Source organism: Myotis brandtii, unplaced genomic scaffold (assembly GCF_000412655.1).
Source record: "Myotis brandtii unplaced genomic scaffold, ASM41265v1 scaffold904, whole genome shotgun sequence".
In the NCBI taxonomy this organism is placed as follows: domain Eukaryota; kingdom Metazoa; phylum Chordata; class Mammalia; order Chiroptera; family Vespertilionidae; genus Myotis; species Myotis brandtii.
This window is the reverse complement of record NW_005371715.1, coordinates 1,750,445-1,759,551: the sequence shown is the minus strand read 5'-3', so window position 1 is coordinate 1,759,551 and position 9,107 is coordinate 1,750,445. Positions and strand designations below refer to the sequence as shown.

The 9,107-nt window shown below is 40.5% G+C and overlaps 1 pseudogene; it reads right to left on the bottom strand.

The window, feature by feature from the left end:
- Positions 1 to 4,829: 4,829 nt before the first annotated feature.
- On the bottom strand, positions 4,830 to 6,120 carry LOC102245113 (annotated as a pseudogene).
- Positions 6,121 to 9,107: the final 2,987 nt, after the last annotated feature.

Here is a 9,107-nt window from a genome sequence, read left to right as displayed (position 1 = left end):
TAGTGCAAAGAGACAAAGCATATTAGAAACAGGGTATTTTTTTAAAAGATGGATAGAAGTCTTGTGAATAAAAAAATGTAAATTTTGATTTAATACTTAAGAGAAGTTTCTTGAAAATGAACAAATGATTTTCATAAGAAGCATATCATAATAATGGTAGCTGTACTATTATATATATTCCGAGTCCCGGTGCACAAAAATTTGTGCACTCAGGGGGGTCCCTCAGCCGGGCCTACACACTCTTGCAGTCCGGGACCCCTCAGAGGATGTCTACCTGTCAGCTTAGGCTGGCTCCCTGGGGGATGGGCCTAAGCTGGTAGTCAGACATCCCTCTGTCAGCCCGGGAGCCCTCAGGGGATGTCCAACTGTGACTTAGGCCTGCTCCCTGCAGGGAGCGGGTCTAAGCCGCAGTCAGACATCCTTAGCACTGCCAAGGAGGCAGGAGAGGCTCCCGCCACCACCGCTCACAGCCATCAGCCAGGCTTGTGGCTGAGTGGAGCTCCCCCTGTGGAAGCACATTGACCACCAGTTGGTAACTCCTTCATTGGGTGTCTTCCCTCTGGTGGTCAATGTGCATCACAGCGACCAGTCCTTCCCAGTTGTTCTGCTGTTAGGGTCAATTTGCATATTACCCTTTTTTATATGGGACTAGAGGCCTGGTGCACGAATTCATGCACAGGTGGGATCCCTTGGGGTGGCCTGCTGGGATCAGGCCAAAACCTACAGTCTAACGCCACCTGCAGCTCCTACCTGCTGCTCCCACTCATCCTGGCCCCACTGCACCTGCCGCAGGCTCACACCCAATTAGTCCCGATCAGGAAAGGCTCGCGCCACTGCAGCAGCGCTCGCCAGCCATCAGCCCTGCATCTGGCACCCTTCCCAGGGGAGTGGCCTGTGAGATCAGGCCAAAACTGGCTCTCCGACATCCCCCAAGGAGTCCTGGATTGCGAGAGGGCACAGGCCAGGCTGAGGGACTCCAATGGTGCAGGATCAGGGCTGAGGAGGGGCCATGGGAGGGCTCCAGGGCGTGTCTGGCCCATCTTGCTCAGTCTTGATTGGCTGGACCCCAGCAGCAAGCTAACCTACCTGTCAGAGTGTCTGCCCCTGGTGGTCAGTGCACATCATAGTGAGCATTGATCGTCCTTAGCATATCATTATCATATTATGCTTTGATTGGTTGAACGGATGACCGGTCACCAGACAACCAGATACTTAGCATATTAGGCTTTTATTATATAGGATATATATATATCATACATAGCATCAGAACACTTTTGGTATTTTATGTATATTTTTCTAACATTCACAGTAACACTATAAAATACATGTATTTTTATTTCATAAAAAATCATTTCATTAAGATTACATATGTATCTCATGATCACAAAACTAATTATCAGCTAAAAATAAATTCAAATTACAAGTCTAAATTTCATTTTTTTCAATGTACCTATAAATTGTAACAACCCTCCTCAATACCTCCCCGCAAAAAAACTCAGCTACAATATATTGAGCAGCTTCTGTATGTCAGATTCTGTTATCTCCATGACTTAAAAAACAACTCTAAATCCACTTTTCCTTTTTTATATAAATGAGAAAACTATATATCAGAGAGCTTAAATAACTTTAGCATATTTTGAAAGTTAACAAGAAACACAGTTAGCTTTCTAACCCAGTTTTGTTTGAAAAGCATTTACTCTTGTTTCAAAAGCATGTACTTCCCTCAATACCATATTTTGCATATCACAGAAAAATTATTTAGGTTTTGAAAGGGTAAAAAATTTGTATCCATAAAGAAAAATGATCTGAGATAACACACCACACACACACACACACACACACACATACACACTCATTTACATGTGTATTTCAGGAATTTATATCAGGTTAGCTAATTTCAATATCTTTTTTCTGTGCTGGGTTTTGATACTTTATATAACTTTGGTATTATTATCATTGAAAAATCAAAATGCTTTTATTGATTTTTCACTTGTCTTTTCTCAGAATATTATTAACATAGTGTTTATTCATTCATGTAGTAATCACTTAAATGTTTAGTGATATAGTTACAGTTTCCATATTTTAAAAAATATTCTTTCATAAGTCTTAGTATATGTTAAAAGATTAATGGAAAGGTGGACAACATAAATTATATAAAAACCATAAATGGTTAAATGAAAGCACTAGGTAATTCTTTATATCTGGTATGCTCACTTAAAGTTGCTATTTTCCTGACAATCCAAAAGGGAATTCGGAAAAAGAACACAATCCTCTTTCTTTTCAAGATTTTGACTTAGAAGTTTACATGTCAAATTCTGCTCACATCTCATTGGTCTGGATTTAGCCACATGGTTTTATTAAGCTTCAAGGGAAGCTAGGGTGTCTAATCTCTAGTTGAGCCATATTCCTTGCTAGAAGTGGGAGGCTGGATGTCAGCACGTTTTAATTACCCAAAGGGAAAAAGGCAGAATAGATTTTGGGGAAAATTAGCAGACTGCTAAAAATTGTACTTTCTTTAGATGTATCACTGTTACCATAGACCAGTGGTCGGCAAACTGCGGCTCGCGAGCCACATGCTGCTCTTTGGCCCCTTGAGTGTGGCCACGAAGTTTCAATCGCACTGTATGTGCGCCCCTGCACGTGGTATTTTGTGGAAGAGCCACACTCAAGGGGCCACAGTTTGCAGACCACTGCTGTAGACCATTAGGGAGCCAGGGAGGGGGTCTCCCCCATTAGCATAGATGGCACAAGGGGAGGATCTTACACTGAGCAGCAAAAAGGTAGCAAGGAAATTGAATAGTAAAAAGCACCCCCTCTTTGTATCCCCATAAGACCCCCTGGCTTGAGCAAGAAGGGAGATGATCTTTGAGGCAGGAGTCCACCATTCTCCTAGGTTATGTTACCTTAATAAACATCTTTCCTTTTGCACCAGAACCTGTCTCATGAGTCTGGTTTTCGTTGCAGCAGGCAGCCAAACCTGAGTTTTGGTTACATTACCTTCCACATATTGTTCTATGTAAGATTTCTTTCCTTCCACATCATCAATCAACACTTTCTCATCAGCTTTTCTTTTTCTAGAAGTTTAATAGAAATCTCATCCAGTAATATCTCTCCTTTAGTTTATTAATTTATAATTTTTAAAATTATACTTTTCTGTCATTATATTGAATTATTGTTATAGAGAAGAAAGAAACATACTCCCAGTGTTTAAGCTTAAATTGGTAATTCTATCATTTTAAGAGCAACTGTAAAACCCATTTTATGAAAAGAAATATTTACTATGTACTATTCAACTAAAGTGGTTCTACTATAAGAAACAGTAAATGGAAAAAGCATTGTATTAATGATGATACCTTCATTAGTTCATTATAATAAAATTAAATATTATATGTACTTGTTGGTCATGTGCCTTGATGTATATTGACTATTTTAGCACTTAAAAGAGTTGGGGAGGGTTGGGGCAGTAAGAAAATTCAAGAAGGTGATTTTGACCAAATGATGTAGGATTGTTGCAATTATCCCATGTCTAAAAATGATCCCTCCTACACTTGAATCTGGAACCCTGGAATTAAAAAAAAAAGGAAAAAATTGAATATTTTAGCACTTGAAATTTTGTTCACTAAAGGTACTGTTAGATACTGGTTATAAATGGCAATCTTTTTTTCCCTCTGCTAAAATGAGCCATGAGTGAGTTTTGTCTGTAAGATTTTTCTAGAGAGCTGTATTTCTACCTTCTCATCACAATCAGAAGTATTAATTACAGTACTTAACATTAATGTAGTTCATTGTGCTAATAAAGTGTTTTGTGTAGATTAATTAATTATTTTATTCATTTATTTTTATTTATTGAATTTATTGGGGTGACATTGGTTAATGTATGTAGACTTCAGGTGTACACTTCTATAACACATCATCTGTATATTGTGTGTGCACCACCCCAGGTCAAGTCTCCTTTCATCACCATTTATCCCCACTTTACCCTCTTCTACCTCCCTCCATCCTCCTTTCCCTCTAGTAATCACCATGCTGTTGTCTGTGTCTATGAGTTAAAAACAAAGACTCAATTCATTATCTTTACCAAATAAGTTACAAGATAGTTTAGAGCTAGTATTGCTTTATTTTTTTCACGAGAAAAAGAAACTGACACAGAGATGATAAATACATTATAAAGGTCAGCATAAGGAACTATAGCAAGGTTTTCCCATAGGGAATGTTGCCTCAAAGAAAGACATGGTAAATTCTTGGAAGGAATAGAACCTTACAGCTCATCCATCCACCCACCCATTAAAGTCTCACTGACTTTGGCACCACGTGTGCAACTGCTTGTTTTATATAGGTCCCAGCTATTACAATTTTCATTTAAATTATTGTACTTTTCAGCTCTATAATATCCAAATTTTTCTTATTATAGTTTTTATTTATTTTCCTTTTTCTTGCTGCAAAAAGCTTTATTGTTTCATTTGGTCCAATGCATGGGAGAGGGCCTCAGGGTGGTTAAAAGAATGGCTAGTAGTTTAGGGGAGAGGCTCAGGCAAAAGCCAGACACCAGGGGAATGCAGCGGAGCCCCCCCAAGGCCTGTGGGCTCCAAAGCCTAGTCTTGAAAAAGCTTTATCGTGTCATTTGGTCCCATGCATGGGAGAGGGCTTCACGGTGGTTAAAGAATGGCTAGCAGTTTGGGGAGAGGCTCAGGTAACAGCCAGGCACCAGAGGGTGCAGAGGGGCCCCTCAAAGGCCTCGGGCTCCAGAGGCTCCTCATCGTGCTGGAGGGGGAGCCTTGGAAGAGATACTGGCCCAGCCCAGCCTGGGGGCCGGCAGCCTGCGGAGGTGCCAGGTGTCGCCCATCTTCTTGATGACTTTCACCTCCTCACCCGGAAGTGGTTCTCCAGGAAGTCACAGAGATGAGATGAGGGTCTGCTCGGGGAGAGCCCAGGGCCGGCAGCTCCGAAAGGGCCTGGCTCAGGCTCCTCTCCGAGGCCAGGGCGGCCTCCATGGCCCTGAGTTTTGCCCGCTCATCTGGGGCTTCAGCACGTCCTGGAAGAGGATGCGGCCACCGCGCTGGTTTTGCAACTTTAAGAGCCGCTCAGCGCCCTTGCCTTCTTCTCTGCCAACTCGCCAACTCGCAGAAGCGGCCCAGCCCCCAAGACCACATCCTCAGGGTCCAAATAGCAGCCCCGAGAGAGGTAGGTGTGCGAGGCCCGCAGAGGCGGGCTGGCCAGGCGGTTGGCCGCAGCCTCCACCTCGGTGGAGTAATTCTGACGAATTTGTGAGCTCGTGGCTGTTCGGCAATAAGGAGTGAAGGTAGAAAAAACCAGTGTGTTGGCTGGTCTCGGAGGTGGTTCTGAAGGTGGTTCTAACTGGGTAAGATGCAGGAGAGTGGCCGGAGGCTGGAAGAAGGGGCATCCTTGGGTCTGTTCCGTCTAAACACAGTTGAAGCAAGAGACAGATCTGGGACCGCCGAGGGCACTGCCTATAGTTTGTATTTCTTGGTGGCTATTTTTTATTTGTCTTATTATTAACATATTGCTAAATTCTCTGAACATATTTATAATAGTTGCTTTGATGCTTTTGTGAGCTAAAATAATGTGAGAGCACATTCAGTGTCAGTTCCTATTGAAAGGTTTTTATTTTCCTGAATTGTAGTCACACTTTCCTATTTCTTTGTATGTTTAATAATTTTTGCTTTAAAATTACACATGTAAGTAGATACAGCAGTGTCTCTGAATTTTGTGCTGTTCTTTCAAGTTATTATTTTTATTGACTTGCCAGGACTTAACTGTAGAACTACCTCCTTTATAGTATACAATCATTCATATTCATATATAGGCATATATATGTGTGTGTATGTACATATATATGTTTATATATCTGTATGTATATATTTGTATGTATCCACTGAGGAGTCTCCTCTGTGTAGTTTAGTTTACTGGTCAGCCAATAATTTGGATTAGGGTAGGAGGCTGGGATCAGACATATAAAGGCTGTAAGACTTCCACCCTCTGCCACCTGAACTGTGTGTGCATCGCATAATGCATTGTGTAATTCAGCATCAAAGATCCTGCAAGTTCCAAGTTCTCAGTTGGCTTTGCCTTTTTCCTGGCACGTTCAGATTTCCTCTGCATATGTGGTTAGCAGTCAGCCAGAATTTGGGGAAAGTTTATGTCAGCCCTTCTATGTCTTTCTCAATTCCAGGACCTCTCTGTTAAATTTCTCCCTCGTCTTCCATTTGCCTAAACTGAAATTAAAACCTGGTGACTGCCTATCATTCTGGTTTTCCTATTTTTTGTGTATGTGCTCCCCCCGCCTTGCTTGTTTTGACCTTACCATATTTAGCCAGGGGAGCTGTAAATTAGTTCATCCAGAACCAAGTCAACCACCTAATGTTGTAAAGCTGCTGGTTTCCTCAGACAGCCTCCAACCCACTCTGATTACCGCCTGAGTGATAAAACTGGGGCTTCAAATTCTGAGTCAGAGCATAATGGAAGGCAAGAAGCCAGAAGTAAAGCATTCTTATATAATATTGGATCAGTTTTACAGCAATTCAGCCTTCTCAGTTTTTTGTTTGTTTGTTTTGTTTTTACTGCCATTGTGTGCTGTTTCATGCTCTGCAATGTTGCCCAGTTTTATGCTTTTGTAATCAATAAATTCTGTTTAACATTTTTTGGAGGGATGAGATTAATCTGAATGAACTCAAAGAAGGAACTAGATTATTTAAAATACAGAATATGAAGATAAGAAAAAAATTATTCAACAGAAAAATTCTCTAGCTTTGTGAATAAACATGTGCCTTGTATCACTTACCACCTGGAGAGGTGGCTATCTAGGCACCACTAGTCATCAAATGAAAGACAGTGAGTGAATGTTGCATGAAATCTCTCCTCTATTCAGCAGAGCAACAGAGTTTATCATGAACAGTATATTTAAGGGGGCCCATCCTAACAAGAGTTGTGCATCAGGTACCTGAGAATATTCTTTTTAAAAATGACTTAAAGTAAGAGAGAAAGGGATTTGTTTATTCCACTTAGTTTTATGCATTCATTAGCTGCTTCTTGTATGTACCCTGATTGGGGATCAAACCTGCAATCTTAGTGTATTGGGATGACACACTAACCAACTGAGCAACCAGCCAGAGCGAATATTTTTAAATAGACTTTCTTGGACTTCACACAGATACTTTGAGGAAGTAGGTCTAGAGTAGGAGTCAGGCATATGTGCTTTAAAGCTTTTGCTTTTGTTATTGTTAATCCTCACCCAAGGATATTTTTCCACTAATTTTTAGAGAGAATGGAAGGTAGGGGAGAGACAGAGAAAGAAGCATGGATGTGAGAGAGACACATTGATTGGTTGCCTCCTGCACATACCCCGACCAAGAATGGGGATCGAACTTGCAACTGAGATACATGCCCTTGACCAGAATCGAACCCATAACCCTTCAGTCCACGGTCTGACACTTTATCCACAGAGCCACAGTGGTTAGGGCTTTGTTTTTCATATATATACTAGAGGCCCAGTGCATGGATTCGTGCACTGGTGGGGTCCCTTGGTCTGGCCTGTGGGGATCCGGCAGAAACCAACAGTCCAACATCCCTCAAGAGGTCCTGGAGTGCAAGAGGTCACTCTGCAAAGTTGCTTTCGCTGGGTAGCTCCTGCATTGAGCGTCTGCCCCCTGGTGGTCAGTGTGTGTCATAGCCGGTCATCTGGTTGCTTAGCCTTTTAGATATATAGATATGAGAGATAGAAACATCAATGATGAGAGAGATTTATTGATTAGTTGCCTCCTGCATGCCCTCTACTGGGGATCAAACAGGCGACCCGCGCATGTGCCCTGATGGGGAATGGAACCTTGAGCTCCTGGTTCATAGGTTGAAGCTCAAATACTAAGCCGCACCAGCCAGGCTGGGCATATATGCTTTAAAAACCTTCCCAGGTGCTTTTGATGTGTATCACAATTTAAGAACAACTGATTTAAGGATATTAACACACTTGCCGACTGAAAACTACTTATGTCTCCCTTTTAAAAAATATAATAATATGTTGTTTTTTTCATGATAATTGTTACATATGTTTTCAAATAACATTACCTTTCAAATTATTTATTATACATATTTATGTATAGTAATTGACAATGCATTTAAAATGCCTATCACTCTTATAAATTTCCTTTCATTTCTTATCTTAGTAAATCCTCACACATAGATAATTACCTTGAAATAAGAAATCACTCTGCTCTGACACAAACACATCATTGCGCTTCATCTCCAAAAAACAACAACTATAGTTTCAATTACATCTCTTAAATCTTTCCTTCTGCCATCTGTCAAATTTCACTATCATGGGCTTTACCAATCCAATTATCTATCTAGTCTGAAAAGAATAAGAGCTGTAATCTCTGAGATCAAACCTGGACTTTGCCATGTTTCTCAAAAGCTATTCAATTCGTACTTCAAGAAAGTTTGTTTCTTTGTATTGAGTGGAAAGATATTCTCCTTTTTTATTTTCTTTAAACTCTGGCATTTTCACAAGGAGATAAAAATATCTTTTGGTATTAGAAGCAACACAATAGAACACATTTTGGACCATGAATTGAAAGATATGCATTCTAGTTCTGGCTTTGTCACCAACTCTGCAGCCATCGACAATACTGTTTTTTTTTTTTAATAGGCCTTGTCTTCATATGAAATGAGGAAGTAACTAAATGCTCTCTCCAAACCTATTAGTTCTAAGAATTTATACATTTCATCATGCCAGGGCCAGTCTGTTTCTCCATTTCTACTTCTATCAGCAGAATTTGTCCTCATTCATTCTGCTGTAACACTGGGTCAAACTGATCAAGAATTATTCTTCTGCATATAATAGGGTACAATAATTGGGTTAAGTAATTATTTGCAAGACCTTTTTGATAGAATGTAAGCTTCCAGGGCCTGAATGTGAGGAAAAATACTTTGCTAATAGGAAAAAAAATTCCAGTTCCTAAAGGAAGGACAAAGGTATAAGGGTGGGATGAAAAGGAATGTAAAGTCAGTAATATTGCAGAAGATAACTTTGTTCAGTAATTTGATTTTCACAATTTCTAAACCTTCAGAAAATTTACTGAGAGTCAATTTACTTA